The following is a 20336-nucleotide window of genomic DNA, read 5'->3' as shown; positions in this document are numbered from 1 at the left end:
GTATAATGTCGCATGTGATCAATAAATTTGACTTGACTTGACTTGACTTTTTTAAGTTTTCTAGGAGGTTCTTCGGGATGACTCCAGTGGTAGAAAGAATAATGAATAATTGTTATTATCCAGATTTAGCCATACGGCTCACACTCCCTGTAAGCGGAACATTCGCTCATCCCAGATACCTACGGTATCAAAAGGATTTATTCATTATTATTATTATTATTTATATTTATATTATTATTTATTATTATTATTATTATACATAAGAGAGGGCAGAGGAACAAGTCCCTATTATGCCCAAAAACAAAGAAATTTCATTAATAACCTACTAGTAAATAACAAAATTACAAAAAAAAAATAACAAAATTACAATTTTTGGTTTAAAAGAAAAACAATATTTTAACTATAATATAAAACGGTCAAGTCTGTTTTTGAACGAGTTGGTAGAGGGAGCAGGGACATTGTTATCATCAAGGTTATTCCAAAACTCAAAATCTCTATTTGATAGAAAGTTCTGTCTTGATCTTGTAGAAAAGTTTTCTTTCTTTAGTTTAAACTGATGACCTCTGAGGCGTTCATCTGGATTTATGGTAAACATTTCATCGAGGTTTCCAAAATTGAATTTTAATATTTGAAATGTTGTAATTAAGTCTCCACGTTGTCGGCGAAGCTCAAAAGAAGTTAATTTAGCCATACCAAGTCTATCTGCATAAGAGGATCTTCTCGGTCCCAAAGGAATTCGAGTGGCTTTTCTTTGAACGTTTTCCAACAAAATTTTGTCTCGAACCAAATCAGGATACCACTTTGGTCCAGCGTATTCAAGTATGGGTCTTACGCAAAGAGTGTAAAGTTTACAGAATGATTGCATTGAAACTCTCGAAAAACACCTCCGAATAAGATACAGTCTGGAGTTCGCACGTTTACAAATAGAGGTAATATGGTCGGACCAAGTTAGGCTGCTGTTTACGATAACGCCAAGGTCGTTATACGAAAACACAGAATCTAATGGCTGCTTGTTAACAAAGTACGGCACAAGTGGGTTATTTTTACCAATTCAAAGCACTACACATTTTTCCGCATTTAAGGGTAGTAACCACTGGGAACACCAAGTTAAAATAGAGTCCAAGTTCATTTGGGGGGTTAGCTGGTTTGTGATTGGATTGGCACACATTTTTGTGTCATCAGCGTAGAAAGATATTATACTTGAGACATAAGAAGGAACATCGCTGGTATAAACCGTAAAACGCAGAGGTACAAGGACAGAACCCTGAGGCACTCCACTTTCCACTAACCTGTCCTGTGAGAAAGATTCGCCAACTCAAACTTTGTAATGTCGATCTGTCAGGAAATCATCTATCCGACAAAGTAAAGTACCGCGAACTCCGAAATGTTCTAGCTTATGTAGAAGTCTGCGCTTAGGTACACGGTCAAAGGCTTTAGAGAAATCTAGATAAACAACGTCGACTGGCTGCGAACTGTTAAGGGATGACGTCCAGTCGTTAACACAATGTAGGAGATTGGTTAGAGTAGAGCGACCAGAGACAAATCCATGTTGTTGTGTTGAAATAACATGTTCCTGGAGAAGGAATTTGGTCATCTCCTCGGAAATAATGGCTTCCATAACTTTGGCAACTACTGGCATCAAGCTAATCGGACGATAATTGTTGGGGTCGAGTTTGTTGCCATTTTTAAGAATAGGGGTGACGGATGCTAATTTCCAACTAGGGGGTAAGGAGTTCTGGATGAAAGAAGTTTAGTTCAGTTAATAGCAGGTAGATAACCATCATTCGATTCTTTAGTAAAAACCTTTGAAAATGCTAGAGAGTTTCGGAAGATTTTTTGTTAGAAGAGCATAAAGTCTGGATGGGTTTTTGAAGTAAATGAACGGAAACTTTAGACGTCAAGGAGGAACGTATGTATTTGTAGACTTTTTTCCACTTTTCCCTTTTTCCTTTTCTTTTTTGTTACCACTTTCAATAACATTTGCTTGAAAATTTTGTCTTAGAGTTTTTAGAGATGTTTGTAAGTTATTTGAAAATCTGCGGTGGCTTTGGAAATCACTAAGAAGCCCGGTGTGTTTAAATTTCCGCCATAGATGTCTTTCGTGATTAATTTGTTTAATTGCTGTTCGATTTATCCAGGGTTTAGGGTTGTTTTTATAAATTTTACGAAAGGTGGTATTTGTAGAAATGATATTGTGGACTTTATCGAGAAATGCAGTCCACATTAATGAGGGGTAGTTTAAGTCTGCAAAAAATAAATGCCAGTCGATTTGAGAGAGTTCAGTGTCAATTTCAGAAAAGCCGGTAGTAGCATATGCTACAATATTATTTTTTCGGGGTAGTATTTGATTGAGCTGTTTGTGAGCCGTTATAACTGCCTGATCTGACTTTCCTATATGAGAACTGACTTAGAGAGATGAAATCAGCTGTTCGTCATTAATAAGCACTAGATCTAAAGTAAAAGGTTGGTTATTATTTCTAAATCTAGTAGGTTCTGTAATGAGTTGTATCAGCTTAGAATTTACTACAAAGCTTTTAAACAAATTATGAGCGTTTTCGACGTCAGATAATGAAGTTATGGGCCAGGTGATCTCTGGGAAATTAAAATCTCCAGTAATGATAAGATTATCAAGAGATGATAGTTCTTCAAGTTTTGTAAAGAAAACATTATCGAGTGCAAGTAGTGTAACAGGTGGACGATATATACATACATACTAAATTAAGGCAAAAAGAATTTTTAGTAACAGATAAGTGAATTGCATCTATTCCAGTAATATGTAATAGGTTAATGTTAATTTTGAAAGTTGTGGTAATAATATTAGATAAATAAATGCATACACCGCCACCCACACGATTTTCTCTGTCTTTACGATATATTGTATATCCATTTATATTAACAGAGGAGTTAGGAATTGAGGGTTTAAGCCAGGATTCGGCAATACAAATAATGTCCGGTTTAAGAAGATGCACTGTTCATACAAATTCGTCAAACTTAGTGAAAGAAAAATTATAATAAACAAAATTTCGTGATTCTGGGAGTGCCATTGATGCATTTAATAGTTAAATCATGTTAACCGTCGTTTTTGCGAGTTTCTAGTTCACTTCAGAGTTCTTCTAAAAGTACTTGTTGGATGAGCGTCTTGTCGTCAATTATTGAGAATTTTTCCTTGGCTTTGTTCTCCAGAAGTTTTGCTTTATTTCTCAGAATATCTTTAACGTGGTATTCCGAACTGTATTGGTTTGCTTTGCCGACTCTGTAGAAGGTGATTTGCTTTTCCTGACAGCCATTCCGGAGTTTCATACATTGTGGCTTTAACGAGTCTAATTAGCCATCAGCTAATCAGTGATCATACCTGAGTTTCATCCATTGTGGCTTTATTGAGTCTAATTAGCTTGTGTGGTATTGTCAATTCAGCCAATATATTGTAGAGTTTGTTCCTTTTGACTGAGTCGTATGCCTGTTTGAAGTCTACAAATACGTTGTAAACATCAATATTATGTTCCCATGATTTACTCAAGATATGTTTGACTTTGACTTCCCCGTCGGAAGCCCGTCTGATACTCTCCAATAATATTTTCTGCTAGTGGTTGAAGCTGCTGGTTTAGAATAAATGTGAGAACTTTATATGCTGTACATAGTAGAGAAATTCCATGGTAGTTTTTGCACTGGAGTTTGTCTCCTTTTTTATAGATCGGACATACAATACTTTTCTTCCAGTCGTCGGGTATTTTCTCTTCTTGCCATATGTCTTTGATGAGTGCGTGGATGTGACTTGCTAGGAGGTCGTCACCTACTTTATACAATTCTGCTGGTATTTTGTCAACTCCCGGGGATTTATTGTTTTTCTGGGCCTTATTAGCATCGAGAACTTCCTCTATGGTTGGAGCTTCTACTCCATTCTCCATTTTCTACTTCATTCTCTTCTATATAGTTCGTACCCATTATGCTTTGAAGGGACCAAACATCCAGTGGCTAAGTCCTGTGTGTGGTATGAGGTGGAAAAGACAGTAAAACAATCCCTGTTCTCGACATAATCTAATGGCCTTTACAGATATGTGTGACTTGTGGTTATCTAGAAAAGGTAAGTACCTTGTTTCTACAGAACATTTAACAGTACTTGCAAAAGTGTCGAAGTACTTTCTGAAAAATATCAAATGTCATCCACCATTTTTTATTCCTTGGAGCAATAGCAGACGGGTGCTCATCACCTAAATATTCTTCAGGTAGTCTAACTCTAGGATACACAAAGACCGGTGGTACTGCTCCTTCAGCTGTACTAACCATCCCTACAAACGTCACAAGTTTACCTCGGTCCTGTGAAGAAATATGAGCCACTTCTTTTTTGCCTTTCGGGGCAACAACAAGTCAGGCAGCATAACTGTTGTTAACCTGTCTCGTCGAGATTCCTGATCTGTTTGAGCTTAAACTTATATTTTTCCATGATGCCCGCATATTAAAAAAAAAGTCTTCAATTACTGGCTCATTGAAAGCCATAGACCTACTTATGCTAGTATTTTCGGGTTTACGAAGCTATATATCGTTGCTATAGCTCCTCATTAAGAAACGCAGCCAATCCAGACCTAAAAACAAGATATTTCTGCCAATCCTTAATTATGCATATTGATATAAAAAAGTTAAAAACAAACCTGCCATTCTATTGAACTCCACACACTTTTTGGAGCTTTATCGGAAGCCAGTTTCCTATCTATTTATAGTTTAGGCTGTAGTTTAAATTATAACATGTTTTTATGTAAGACACAAGCTCTAACTCTTGATTAATAGTAAAAACTTGACGAACTGTGTATTTGATTGTATAATAAGCCGCCTCCTCCTCACTATCATTACTCGAATCAGCCCAACTAGCAAGAAGCTCTTCTTTTGTTTTTTTTTTCAAAATAATCTTGATTCTAGATTTTATGGTTTACCTTCTTACTTGATAATCTTATACTGCTTTGTATTGACTTAAATGACCTGTCAAAACGGCTTTAATTGCGAGATTCATGTTATTTTCATTAATGTTGCAGCGATCGGTCTTTCTTATGTAATTCTTGGGTATCTCGAATAAACTATTTTATAATAATCGCTACTTTCTTTTAGTGCAAGAAGATAAAAATGATTGTCAGCCGAAACTTCACCAACTGCTATAAAAATATTATTAAATTAAATTCAAATACTCGTTACTCGTCTACATAAAATCTACAACTTCTCTAAATCTCTTCTGCTAACATACTGACAAGAGACTGAATATTGTTTTCTTGAGAGACAACGAATTTGGGCATCAAATTGTAATTTGTTCGGAATTGCGAATAGCCGAATGTACCCTATAGCCGAATGTGAACCATTTTCCTCTATGTCTATTGTACTGAGTTTATTAGTCTATTTTATTAACTTTATTTATTATAAAATATTCTAACACTTAGTTTATTTAAAGGGTTTATTTGTACAATATAACTAATTTATTTCACACTAATAATTATATAATTTATTTACATTTATTATTACAATACGCGTTACAATTCGAAACTCGGCGCGATATTATTTTTCAGACTGCCTAATACCATGAGAATTCCTTTATTTATATCGAACAGTCGTTAGCCTGGAATCTCTCAAAGCGCACGGATGTTGACCTGTGTTGACCCTCGAATTGTCTCGAATGAACAGGAACCCAGACTGGTTTTATAGCGGCTCGGAGAAAATACTAGAACAGAAGTGAGAATAAACAAAATGAGTATATTATGACTCATATTTTATCGTAGCACTATTATGGTAGCTATGGTTGCTAACACTGCTCTGTGGTTTTCGGCTAAGTTAAAACGTAAATAGCTTGTTTTTAGACCAGCTACTTAGTTAATATAAAAGTTGAATTAAATATTTTGAAATAAAAGCGCATTTAAAAAAAATAGAATTAACTGTTACTCTTTTATAGGATGTTTTATTAATTTATATAAGATTTAACTTATTGTCTGCGCCATCTATACGTTAAGTGCTTCACTAGTAAAATTAATAAAGAAGGAACATCTTAGAGACGAATGACAGGAAATTCCTATAATAACATTATCTGAATTGACGGAAACCTTAAAAGAGGTTAAAAACTGAAAAGCCTCAGGGCCTAGAGACATTCCCATAGAGCTGGTTAAATATGGGCCGACTGCACTTTTAGAATTAATAGTAGACCTTTTCAATAAATGTATGTGTGGAGACCAGGAAATTCCTAAAGATTGGAATAAATCTTATATAAGCTCCATATATAAGAGAGGGAATAAAAGAGACTGTTCCAATTATAGAGGTATTAGTATGACGAGCTTTGTGGGCCGGTTGTACGGCAGAATATTAAAGAAGAGGGTTGAAAGACAGATACAAGATATTGAAGAACAAAGCGGCTTTCGTACCGGGAGATCCTGCCTTGATAATATATTTATCCTACGACAAATAATTGAAAAGCGTGTCGAAAGAAGTAAAGAGACCCATTTGGTATTTATAGACCTTGAGAAAGCATATGATAGTGTCCCGTTAAAGAAAATGTTTGAGGTCCTCAAACAGGTCCTTTGAAAATGCAGTTAGTTGTGTAAAAATTGGAACCAGAACCTCAAATGAATTTAAAGTCACTAAAGGCCTAAAGCAAAGATGCTGTTTGTCACCGACACTCTTTAAAATATACGTCCAAGAAGCATTAAGGAATTGGAGAAATAAATGTAGATTTATGGGCATCGAAGTGGAACAAGAAACTCTGTATACATTGTTGTTTGCAGATGATCAGGTGGTGGTTGCAACCGATGAGGAAGATATAAATTATATGAATCGAAAATTATTTGAGGAATATGCCAAATGGGGCTTACGGTAAATATAAGCAAAACAGAATATTTAAAAATTGGAGGAACTACCACAGATCTGAGGCTTGAAAACGCAGTCATAAAAGGCTGCAACCAGTATAAATATCTAGGAAGCATCATATCAGCAGATGGCAGAGTTAAGATAGATGTACAAAACCGAATAACCCAAGGGATAAAATGTATACGAATACTGAATTCATTACTGTGGTCTAATAAAATAAAGATGCATACCAAACTTCGCGTATACAGAGCAATTGTAGAACCAATTATGGTGCCGAATGTTGGACGATGACAAAGAATGAACGAGATAAAGTAGACGTCGTGGAAATGGATTATCTTAGAAGGTCATGTCGAGTATCGAGAATGGAAAGAATCAGGAATGAGGAAATACGAAACCGTACAGGAATTAGAGATACTCTTTCAGATAGAATACAAGGAAGGCAATTACAATGGTATGGTCACGTGATGAGAATGGAGGAGGAGCGGTGGCCAAAGAAAGCCTTAATGTATGTTCCGCCAGAAAGAAGGAAAAGGGGAAGACCACCAAATTCCTGGAGAAGAGAAATTACAAAAACAATGCAATCTAGAGGCTTAGAAGAGGGAGATTGGAGAGATAGGAAGAGATGGAGGCTGAAATGCGGGAAGCGGCAATCGCCATAGGACCCCCGTTATATGATGATGATGATGAGAAACATCTTAGAAACAGACGATCTCCTCGTATTTATGATATCTGAACTGTGGCGCACCCAGGTGGGGGGGGGGGGTTTGGGGATTAAACCCTCCGCCAGGGTATATAAAGAAAAAAATATATAAAGAATAGTAGGAAAATGTAACTTGTCTTTCACACACAATACAAAAAATCCAAAACGCTAATTGAACAATTAAATTACCACTTTAAATATGTAGAACAAAATAATTATTGTATAAATACACAATAATTAATACACAATAATTAATAATATTTTTCATTATATTTATATATACATACCTAATATTAGGCTTATGACAAAAGTAGAGAGAACGAGTCTGTTGCGAGTAGCATGCGCCTACAGGACTGTATCTGCGGCGGCCTTGTAGACTATCACGGGTTATGTTCCTCTGCATGTGTTAGCAGTAGAAAAGAGACATCTCTATGAGAGAAGAGAGCATTTGACAACAGCTATAAAAAAAAAAAAGAAAAAAGGGAAAGATCAATGGAAAGACGGCAAGAAGAGGGGAACAACAAGGAAAATGTTGCCCAGTGGACCAAGATGCTGATCCCGAGCCTAAGGGACTGGGTAGATTGTCTGTTTTAGGGCGTATCTTCATAGGTTCAGAAAGACAGATACAGAAAAATGCCTATTTTTCTGTATCTGTCTTTCTGTATCTGAGAGAAACAGAATGTATAAAGAAATAGGTATGAACCCTGTGACTATAAGATAGACGATCGTGAAGATGACGGGAAGTACGGAGGGATCTCGTTGGACAACGACCAACGACAAGATCTAATTACTATTTTAATGGGGATAAGCCGCAATTGAAGGTTAAAATAAGTTTATTGACGTTTGAATCTTTGATCTTGTACTGATAGCTTATTTATACTCCAACAATTAATAGAAAAATTCATAGCGGTTAGTACTGAAGTACATCTAGCCTTCATCGACCTAGAAAAGGCGTATGATATAGTCCCAAGATTTAAATTATGGCAAGCTTTACAACAACTCGACATTAATCCATACCTTTTAGGAATAATCACAGAAGTATACACGGATAACACTACTTACTTAAAAATCGGAAATAGACTATCAGAGCCAATAAAAGTAACTAAAGGACTAAAACAAGGATGCAGTATGTCACCCTTACTGTTTAATTTATATATTAAGGCAGCCCTCCAAAATAGGAAAAACCCCTGCCAGGGAATGGGAATCCCCATGGGAAATGACGTACTGTTCTCCCTGAACTTTGCGGATGACCAACTCGCCCTAGCTCAAGATGGAAGCATGAAGAAAACAGAATATTTAGTTATCAATTCAGATGCAACGTTTGAAGTTATCTGAACAAAATGGCTAGGAGCCATTTTGTTTTTTGAAATTTAAAACAGTTATTATTTCTTAATATGTGTTTTTAAGCAATTCTGTCAAATACTTTTACATCACGCGCTAGCGCGTGATCTGCACTAGTGGTCAAAGTGCAAAAAGTAGAATACTCCAGTTGACAAAATAACTTTAAATGGCGAAACAAAATGGTCCAACAAAGTGGAATGGTTCATTTATTCGACACTAGGGGAGTCCCATACAACATGTAAAAATTTCATTTTGTGAATAACATGATCTTTGAATGTACATTTGAATACTTGCAATTATTGTAATGAAAAAATTAGATGTATTAGATTAGATTTACTTACAATATTGCAAAAAATATATTGATAAATTTACATAGATAGGATAAAAAAATATGCAAGTAAAATTTTTAGAAAAAGAAATTATTCTAACTTTATTTCTATCATATCAAATTATTAATAAATTATTTACAATTTTATTAAAGAAGTATACATTAATCATAAATATTTCTGTTTTACATTCAAACTTAAATATTACTAAAAAAATTTAATTTTTTTTTTTTTTTTAACAAATTAGTTGGTTTATTTGACAATTTATTTATTGAAATAATGCACATTCGTAATGTAAGCAAAAAGTACATACAAGTTCAAAAAGAAACGTTAAAATACATAAAAAATACCAGAAAAGGACCAGAGATACAGTTAACAGCTCCTTCCCCCTCCCTTCAGCTCCCGCGAGTTTCAAAGCCGGCCGGTTTTAAAGAACACATTTTGAAGCTTTGTGGACGATTCCATTAAAGGGCAATATTTTTATAATTTGGTACATTAAAACTATAAAGTATATTCTTTCAAACCCCGCTAATTAGATTTCTTAAGTGTACTAAACAAAGTTGGTATGAATTAAATAAAAAAAAATGGCTAATTTGTCCCAAATTATTTTAGGATTTTTTTTCTTTTTAATTTGTGAAAAATTCAGGCTCTTTAAAGATACAAAAATAATATTCTTACAGGCAATGGTTAAAAAGTTATTCTTATTGTTTATAAGCAAAACATCGACATGTTTTTTGCAAAATTATTTTGAAATATTTAAAATTAATTTTTTTAATTTTTTTTTTAATGTAAATAATAGAACCAGTCTTCTTCTTCCAGAAACTACCCTTACAATTACTAAAACTGACTATAATTATCTGACTTATAGTGTTGCAAAAAAAATTAATTTGGGATAAACAAATAAAATAACCTTTTAACTATTTAACCGATCACTTTGAAATTTTGACCATATTTTAAGCACTACAAGACACAACATTCCATAAAATATAAATGTTATAAGTTTATTTTCAAAAAAGTTATTAACATTTATAAAAAACCGAAATTTTTGATTTATTTTGCAACTTCCTAAACTACAAATAAGGATAGAAACATTTGAAAAACGCCATTTTGAATTTTTTTATATGACTATAAGTTTCTTCTCTTCTAAAATTTGTTTCAAATGTTTGCTTTTTGCTGATGAACGAAAAAAATGAAAATTTACCGTTTTTTGACCTTAATTTGTTATTAATTAATTAAGTCCATAAAATCGACTGCAGGAAACGTAGATTTTTGTTACACAGGTCCATACTACTCAAAACAACTGTCGTTTGCCTGGCCGGTCGAGTGTCATGAAAAAATGCTTATTTCCCTAGACTAATAGAAATACTATTGTAAAGGCACAAACTTTTGCACCTCTAATTTTGCAATTGAACTTTCAATGATCGAAATTAGATTTTATATAACACAATTAATTTTTAATAGACTTTTTAAAAATATTTTGACATTTATCAGCAGCGGTACAAGTCAAATCAAAACTTGAAATAACCCTTTTGATGCCATCGTAGTGTTCAGCTAAAAATATATCAATTTTATGCCAAGTCCTTCATCTGGTTAATATTGGTTCGGATGGGAAAGGAATGTAATCCAAAGATATTCGGATTTAACTGATTTTTAATACCCGTCATCACATTTTTGAAACATACTGACATATTATTTCATTCGAAGAGTTGAAGAACTTGGTATTTGAGCAGTTGATCCTCAATTTTTCAATAAGTTTTTAAAGTTTTTAAACGATTCATTTTTTGACTTGTACTACAGAGGTATATTTCAGTTTACAAATTAAAATTTTACAAATTAAAAAAATGTATAAATCCTTTTCAAAAGTTTCTTGTTCAGTTGACGTTCAGAAGAATCTGGAAACACTTCTGTAGAATCTGCTGAAGAGGTTTGTTACCATTTTTTGTTAGTTTATTTTGGCGAAGTGAAGTCTTTATGTGTTGAACTACTTGATGTTTCTTTTGGCATGGAATCTGAAATAAATGTTCTCTTAACCCTGCGGCGGTAGCGCCTCGTTTGAATACAAATTTGATAGCGCCGGGTTCACCTGACCCGATATTATAAGTATAATATAAATAAATGATTAATTTGAACATTCATCACAATAAATATTAACATGTTAAAGGCATAAAAATGCATGGCAAATTTTCTCGAATTCAAGTATTTGCAACCCATTGACGTCTATATCTTACTTGCGATGGTACATTTTGAGCTGATGATCTTCTTTTTTTTTAAGTGCTTTTAAGTGTAGAATTTACAACACACAATTAAAAGCAATATTTTTATATTGCTAGATAAAACAATTAAGAGTTAAATAGAGTTTTACAAACGAACATCTTATATGAATATAATCTAACACATTTTCGGTCCCATTTAGGAATTCTATCTTCTTAGTTTTTCTTGCTATTCTGTCAATATATTATCCTCCTTATCTCCTTACTTATTTTGTTTGAATTCTTTTTTGCTTTTGTTCAGTTTCTGGTAAAATTTTCTTGTCTCTATTGGCTTACTTAGACCTTGTAGTTCTTGAAGTTCTTTGTTCATAGTTTCTCTCTTTTTTCTGTGGTGGATTTTGTTTCTTCCCTGCGTAGTTATTTATATTCCTCCTCTGCTTGTTGGGTTCTGTATCCCTGTTGCATCATTAAATATGCTCTGTTTCTTCTCTGTATTATAATCTGATATTCTTCTTCAAAACAGTCATTCGTTCTTGTTCTTCCTTGTTTACCTTTCATACCTAATTCTTTAGCTGCTTCTTTGTTTTAGTCTGTTTTCTAGGTTGATGTTTATATTTTGTTTGTATTTTCTATTTTTGTTTGTATTTTTAAGTCTTTCTACATAGTATTGTTCATGTGTAGCACCTACTTCCTATTTGAAACGTTTAAAATTCTAGTCCTTACCCTACTTTCGATCCAGTAGTGATCAGAACCCGCAGTTTCTCCTCTTCTGGTGCAAACGATTAGTATATTGGATGGGTGTCTTGAGTCTACAATAGAATGATCTATCATATTTACTGTAAGTCTGTCTTGTGATTTACAGGTACCTTTGTTAATATCTTTTCGAGCGAAGTTAACATTATACCATCGATTCCAAAAATCAATATTTAAAATTGGTTATTTCCCAAGCACCAATTTTTTTCAATTCAGTTCTTCCTTTGACAGAATTTTTAGTTTTTTATTGACACTTATAAAATGAAAGTATTTGCTTCGTTGTGCAGTTGCGGCAATCTGCTGATTCAGCTGTTGATTCATCTGTTGTGTCTTTATTTTACTGTGTAAACACATTTCGACATAATGTCAGGACATTGATAAATTCCGCTATTAAATAGACTTCTCAGTTATTTGAAATTCAAGAGAATTAAATTTTTCTCAGACATAAACTTCGAATCTCGATAATTGCGTTTCGTTCTGTTTACTAGCGTAAACGCAATACGTAGAATTAATTGCGGGGTTATTGTATTTGTAACAATATAATTCATGTCATGCATTACTCAATGTATAATTTCTTCTAAATAAACACGTTTTGGCATGTTTTTAAAACATGCAAAAAAAACATGGATCAGTTAAAACTAAAAGCAGCAACCAAAAAAATGACTCCTTAGAATAATAAAAGTAAATTTAAATAAAGTAAAATCAAAATCGCCGGCTAGTGTTGGCTGTGCCATTTACATAGACAATATTCAAGATTATTTTCAGTACAAATTAAAATCAGATTGCTCAATATTCACAGCTGAATTGGTAACCATTGTTAAGGCGTTAGATTGGATAATTAATAGCACATTATATTTCAAACGATATATAATTTAATATGACTCACAGTCCGTCCTCCTCGCATTAAGACACTTTTCTAAACACATATATACCAACAGACTAATAATAATTGTAGATGCGCTTGAAAAGCTAAGGATCTTAACTTCTTTAAAAAGAATTGTTAACTTTGTGTGGGTTAAAGGTCACTCTAAAATTCAAGGCAATGAAAAAGTAGACCATTTGGCTAAAGACGCTACTTTAGTGGGTATAGAGTACAACGAGTTGCCCAAATGGGATATAGTTTCAGCTAGGAAGAAACATGTTAGACTTAATTGTGAAATTGAGTGGCAATTCTTTACTAACAGTAGCAAAATACATATTGCATTATATATCCAACTCTTCCATCTACTCCCCCAAATGACAGAAGCCCCATCTCTCGGAAAATTTATACTATGTACGTTAGATGCCTTTTTGGACATGCTACAGTAAATGCTTACCTATATAAAATAAAACTTTCCGAAACTGATATATGTGAATGTAATGGCAATTATGACGACCCTAACCACTGGATGTTTCAATGTCGGTATAATCAAGAAGGCATTAAATTTTTATTTCAAGCCATCTCCCAACAAAAAACCTGACTGCTGCAGAACGTTGCTTTTATACTCTATTTAGGTAGTCGAAATTCAACTATTAGATCAATTTTATTGGAATTTTTCAAACGTACTAAACGGAAAATTTAAACTGTCTTTTTCAGTGTTGTGTGAATCCGAAATGGTAGGACTTTAGTTGTATTTCCCATTATCTTTCCTTTTATGTCATTTACCTTTAACCGTTGCCTGTATTGTTTATGTAAAAAAAAGTAGCTATGAAGGACACCTTGAAGCATGTGTTCCTGTTCAATCCTTTTTGTATAGTCACCCAATAGTGTTTTCAATGGGAAGGTTAGAAAATTGAGTGAATGAACGAACGGTTACGAAATTATCATGAATTTAAAGGAAGTGTAGGAGATTGTTTTTACGTATTAAACCAATTGTCTGGCTGGGTCTTGAACCTAACAAAAAAAAAATTAGAAATCGTCAAATTAAACATAAAACTCCATTTTATAGGATCCTGAAGAGTTTTTATACGTAAGTTCATTGCAATCCATTGTTTTTTAATTGTTTGTCGCGCCACGCCGAGTACTACGTCCGCTATATAAAGGTACAAAAAAATACTTTTAAACATTGCATATTGGCATCATAGTCCATCAATTAAATCAAGTTTCAACTTGTGGGTATGAAATCGACCTCCTTCGGTAAGACGGTAATTGTCAAACTGAAATAGTGGGGGTTTGCATGTTAGCATCAGAAGATAAGGAAAGTTTCACCTGGTTTTTAGAAACATTTAAACGCGAAAATCCATCATGGATCAATGTGAAATGTGTAATAACAGACAAGGATTTACATGAAAGGGAACTAATTAGAAATTGCTTTCCTAATGCAAACCTTATTATATGTGTCTTTCACACATTAAAAATCTTTTATCAAGAAATTTCATGCAATAAAATGGGGATCACCCCAAGTGAGCGTACACTTAGTGTGGAACTAATTCAAAAATTGGTCTATGCTAAGACAGACGATGATTACAAAAAATATTTGAAAGGACTAGAAGATATATAGTTTATAAACAGCTTGTTTGCAATTATTTCAAGTTTAGAGACAGAGAGGGATCATAAGGCAGTTTATGATATTTTAAAGAAACCCTTCGATCTGTTTCCGGAAGATTCTGATGAAAAAAAAAAAATATTTTACATTGCTCACACGTAAAGTCTCGAAGCATGTTTTAAGAGAAATTCGTAATTCTAAACAAATCAGAGATATTACAATTTTTGCAGACGGTGATTACGTCATTACCGATAGTCATTGTTTCACAAATACTTCTGTTTCTTCGTGCAATTGTATAATCTATGTATCAATGATTTTACCTTGCAAGCATATTTTTGCATTGAGACGGCATTTGCAATTAGAGCTTTCTGAATAAAATGATCGTAAATCATAGATGGGCAATAGAAATCGATAGAATATGAGTTATTACAATCAGAGATATTACAATTTTTGCAGACGGTGATTACGTCATTACCGATAGTCAGGGTTTCACAAATACTTCTGTTTCTTTGTACAATTGTATAATCTATGTATTAATTATTTTACCTTGCAAGCATATTTTTGCATTGAGACGGCATTTGCAATTAGAGCTTTTTGAATAAAATGATCGTAAATCATAGATGGACAATAGAAATCGATAGAATATGAGTTACCAAGTAGATCTAACGATAATATATCTATATCATTGACCACACAAGGGTATCGACCACCGAGTTCCTATCCACAAAGAAAAAATGTCTTTTGTTATGCAATGAACCAGTAGATTTAGCTGCACAACGTTATTTGAGCAAAGGTTTAATCTAATAAAAAATCCACAAGGAAACTAAGTTCCTGTGTGGGAACTCTCAAAACACTGTGGGCCAATGATACTGCTGTTCTACTTACACCTATAGATGTTATAGATGAAAATGACACGCAAGTTATTATTGACAGTAATGATGAAGTTGTATTTGAAAATGACACGCAAGTTATTATTGAAAGTAATGATGAAGTTGTATTTGAAAATGACACTCAAGTTATTATTGAAAGTAATGATTAAGTTGTATTTGGAAGTGAAAATAAGCTGTGCGGTGAGGTGGTTCGTCAAGAGATAAGTACGGTAGATAACGTGGAGGGGAATATACAAGAGTCAAGTCCAGAAAATGAACTTCCTATTACTCACCAAACTCTTCAAGTGAACGATGTTGCTTTGTCGACAATTAAAATGCCAGTGGCAGTAAAGAAACGAGGACACCCAAAAGGACAAGGCCTGAGAGCAATATGACTACCAACGAAAAAGAAAAGGAACCCCACAACATTTCCAAACAAATCCAGTTTAAGTACAGCATTAAAAAATCTGTAAACAAATAGATATACAGTTGCTTTTCCAAATTTATATACTTAACGAACGTCTGAATTTTAAGGTTCGAAACACATCTATTATCTCTTACACACAAGTTGAATTCCGTTTTAATCAGAAGAATATAATGCTGCAACCTTATAATAAAAAGTTTACACAAACTTTACCACAGTAACATATTTATTTATAACAATTCTAAACAAATTAACAAAAAATTCGATCGAATTTTTATTTTAATTTCTTTAAAAATTATTATAAACAGGTTCCCGTGGTAAACTTTGTAATATTTTATATACTTTTTACTGTAATGTTGTAGTATCATTTTCTTTCTATTAAAATAGAATTCAACCTGTGGGTATGAAATAATCAAGATGTTTCGAACGTCAAATTAAAATTCAGATGTGAAACAAAACGATATATCAATTTGTTTATGAATTTTTTAAACTGACTTGTGCAATATAAAATCAAAACGGAATTACACGTTTTAAAACTACTTGACTTAAGCTTTCGTCTCATATTTTTTGTTTTTTTTTAATGCAATGTCCAACCTATACTCCAGTTGTTAGAGATGTCACTGAACCTCTAAAAATCATACGAATAAGATGAATTTTGCCGAGAGTGTCAATTTTGTGACACCAAAGAAGATGCAATAAAGTTTATCACTCCTACCCCTGGGCTTCTCCCTAAAACCCCCCTGGTAGGGGAGAAAACCGAAAATCGATGTACCAAGAATCTGTAAGCCGTAGAAAAATGCTTCAAATAAAAAATGAGCTGAGATTTTGAATGTTCATTAGCACTTCTTATTTAAAATAAACCGCTCTCTTAGAAAGAACGCTTGAAGCGAACGGCGGTTTTGATATGAGCTTCATTTTTTATTGAGTAAAAAAGTATGAGTTGTAAACATTTATGCGTATTTTTTGGGGTCCCAAAATTAACCTTCTCAGCAAAATTTATCTTGATCGTATGATTTGAGGTCAAATCTCTGACGACTAGATTACTATTGAAAAATGGCCCCAAAAAACGCTAAACTTTACGTTTTTTCATTTTTAATTGTTTATTTGCATTTTACGTTTAAATTAAGTTTTACGAAAAAATCACAAGAATAACTTTCAAAGCGAAAAAAAGTAGCAATACAAAGTAGCAACAGTAGTAAAAAAAACAATTTTTTATAATATGTTTAAAAATCGTTATGTATAGGTCGCGAAAATAATGCGTGACGCAAAATTAACAATTATAAAACAATGGGTTGCAATACAGTTATATACAAAAACTCTTCAGTATTTTGTAAAATGGAGATTTAGGTTTAATTTCACGATTGCTAAACTTAAAAACATTAATTTCCATAAGGTTTTGAGCTGAAAATGGTCATTTTCGCGCTTTTCGGATCTTAATTAAAGTTACTAGATACCTTTTTTACTCAGAATGAGCAAATTAACCTAAATAAACTTAATAACATGTACTTTTGTTATAAAGGGACTATTTTAAGTAAGATTGTGTAAAAATATGGAATGAGAATATTCTTCCTAGCCAGTGGGCACATACTACCCGGAATATTGAGAATTTTATTAAAGAAAAATGAAAAACACATTTTCTCGGACTAGTTTTGTAAATCTGATAGATTTAGCCGGATCGTAATCCGCTCCCGTAAGAAAAATGTTTCTGATTCGGTTTCTTTTTGGGTTCCTATTTAAAAATGTCCGCTTTAATGAAATCAGAAGGGTGCCAGGCGAAATTTTTAGCCACAAATTGTTTAAATATTTTATTTCAAATTTTGGACAAATTTTAAAAAAATTTGAAATTTTGTCCTTAAAAATATTGTTTTAGGTTTTTGTGCCATTTTAAATAAAAAAGGTGTCTGGTTATTTTTCTCTAATCTTGATAATTTTCGAGTTATAAGTTGAAAAGTCACATCTAAATTATTATTTTTGAGGTTGTCAAGTTTCTAAATTGAAGTTTAAACAGGTAAAAGAAATAAAATTAGACTTACAATCAATTTAATTTTACTAACCAAAACGACCGGTTTCGCTTTCTACACTTTGCAAAGCATCTTCAGGTCAAACGGTACAAAGTAAATTAAACGCTGAAATTATAAAAAGCCCATATTAGGGTGCTGTCTTATAAAGATAAAGATCAAAAAAGGTTATAGTAATTATGCCAATATTACATGTCTGTGTTTATTAATATGCATAAAATTGATTTAGCATACAAAGTGAAAACCCACAAATTGGTAAGAGATAATCTATTGAATTGTAATAAATTTGAAACAAACAAAATACTACTTATATTCCGGTACAAGAATTTTTAGATAATGATTTGTGATACATAGTTTGAACTGTCCTGTAATTGCTGATAATGGGTGATCTTCGGTTAATGTTGTCACTGTCTGACAATTAACGAGAAAGTTTCTTGAGGGGAGAGATGTTAACAAATGAAATAGGAGTAAGGTATATGTGATTGTTTGTTAAATGAAAGTGATGTTTTATATTATTTAAATTATTAAAGTTATCTATATTTATTCAAGAGATATATTTTAGAAATGTGTGTTAATTTATTGAAATTTTTTTATTTACAGTATGACAGTTATATGACAATGAATGAAATTAGATGTATTATTTTGTGGGTGTGCAATTTCTTTGACTTGTAATTATCAAATTTTTTTTTTTTTGATAAAAAGCAATTAATTTCTGTTTTGGCAGAAAATTGTGATGTTATATGATAAAATTATAAAACTAAAAACAATTAAGGACAAACAGAACACAATTAAAAGGACAAAACAGACATAAAACTTTAAAAAAGGGGGCTTATTGGCACTACATCACTTTTTAGAAGAGGAACTGGTTAAAATTGAGATTTTTGTTGTCTACTAGTATTTTAAGAAGTAAATTTGACAAGCTAATGTAGGTTAAAGTGTGACAGTTTTTCTTCTATTTCTTAGTGTTTAACTAAAGTTAACTAGTTTTGAAGCAAACAGACCTTACTGAAATAGTAGTTAAACAATTAAATGAAAATTGTAAGCTAATATGTATAATACTGGCATACTTTGAACAATCACTAATTGAATTAAATTTAACTTTAAATTTAAATGCGACAATTGAAATAAATGAAATAATTTATATAAAAAAAAACAAAAGTTTTAAAAATCAGAATTACAAAACAAACTTTGGAGGAGTATTTGGTAACAGAATATTAATCCAAATATGCAATAAATATACAAATTTTGGAAAAACTTTGAATACAACTTGCATATTTGGATTAATATTCTGTTACCAAATAGTCATCCAAAGTTTGTTTTGTAATTCTGATTTTTAAAACTTAAAAATTTTTAAAATTTTGTTATATATAAATTATCTCAAATTATTTCAATTATCACATTTAAATTTAAAGTTAAATTTAATTCAGTTAGTGATTGTTAAAAGTATGCCAATATTATACATATTAGCTTACAATTTTCATTTAATTGTTTAACTACTATTTCAGTAAGGTCTGTTTAAAACTAGTTAACTTTAGTTACAACACTAAGAAATAGAAGAAGAACTGTCACACTTCAACCTACATTAGCTTGTCAAATTTACCACTTAAAATACTAGTAGTTAACAAAAAGCTCAATTTTACCAGTTCCTCTCCTATAAAGTGATGTAGTGCCAATAAGCCCCCTTTTTAAAAGTTTTATGTCTGTTTTGTCCTTTTAATTGTGTTCTGTTTGTCCTTAATTGTCCTTAATTGTTTTTAGTTTTATAATTTTATCATATGACATCACAATTTTCTGCCAAAACAGAAATTAATTGTCTTTTATCAAAAAAAATAAAAAATTGATAATTACAAGTCAAAGAAATTGCACACACTCAAAATAGTACATCTAATTTCATGCATTGTCATATAACTGTCCTCATACTGTAAATAAAAAAAATTCAATAAATTAACACACATTTCTAAAATATATCAATTGAATAAATATAAATAACTTTAATAATTTAATTAATATAAAACATCACTTTCATTTAACAAACAATTACATATACCTTACTCCTATTTCATTTGTTAACATCTCTCCCCTCAAGAAACTTCCTCGTTAATTGTCAGAAAGTTACAACATTAACCAAAGATCACCCATCATCAGTAATTACAGGATAGTTTGAACTATGTATCACGAATCATTATCTAAAAATTCTTGTACCGGAATGTAAGTAGTATTTTGTTTGTTTCTAATTTATTACAATTCAATAGATTATCTCTAACCAATTTGTGGGTTTTCACTTTGTCTGCTAAATCAATTTTATGCATATTAATAAACACAGACATGTAATATTGGCATAATTACTATAACCTTTTTTGATTTTTATTTTTATAAGACAGCACCCTAATATGGGCTTT

The sequence above is a fragment of the Diabrotica undecimpunctata genome, chromosome 7 (assembly GCF_040954645.1).
Source record: "Diabrotica undecimpunctata isolate CICGRU chromosome 7, icDiaUnde3, whole genome shotgun sequence".
NCBI classification, from domain to species: Eukaryota; Metazoa; Arthropoda; class Insecta; order Coleoptera; family Chrysomelidae; genus Diabrotica; species Diabrotica undecimpunctata.
The sequence above is the reverse complement of the archived record's forward strand: the minus strand, read 5'-3'. Positions refer to the sequence as shown.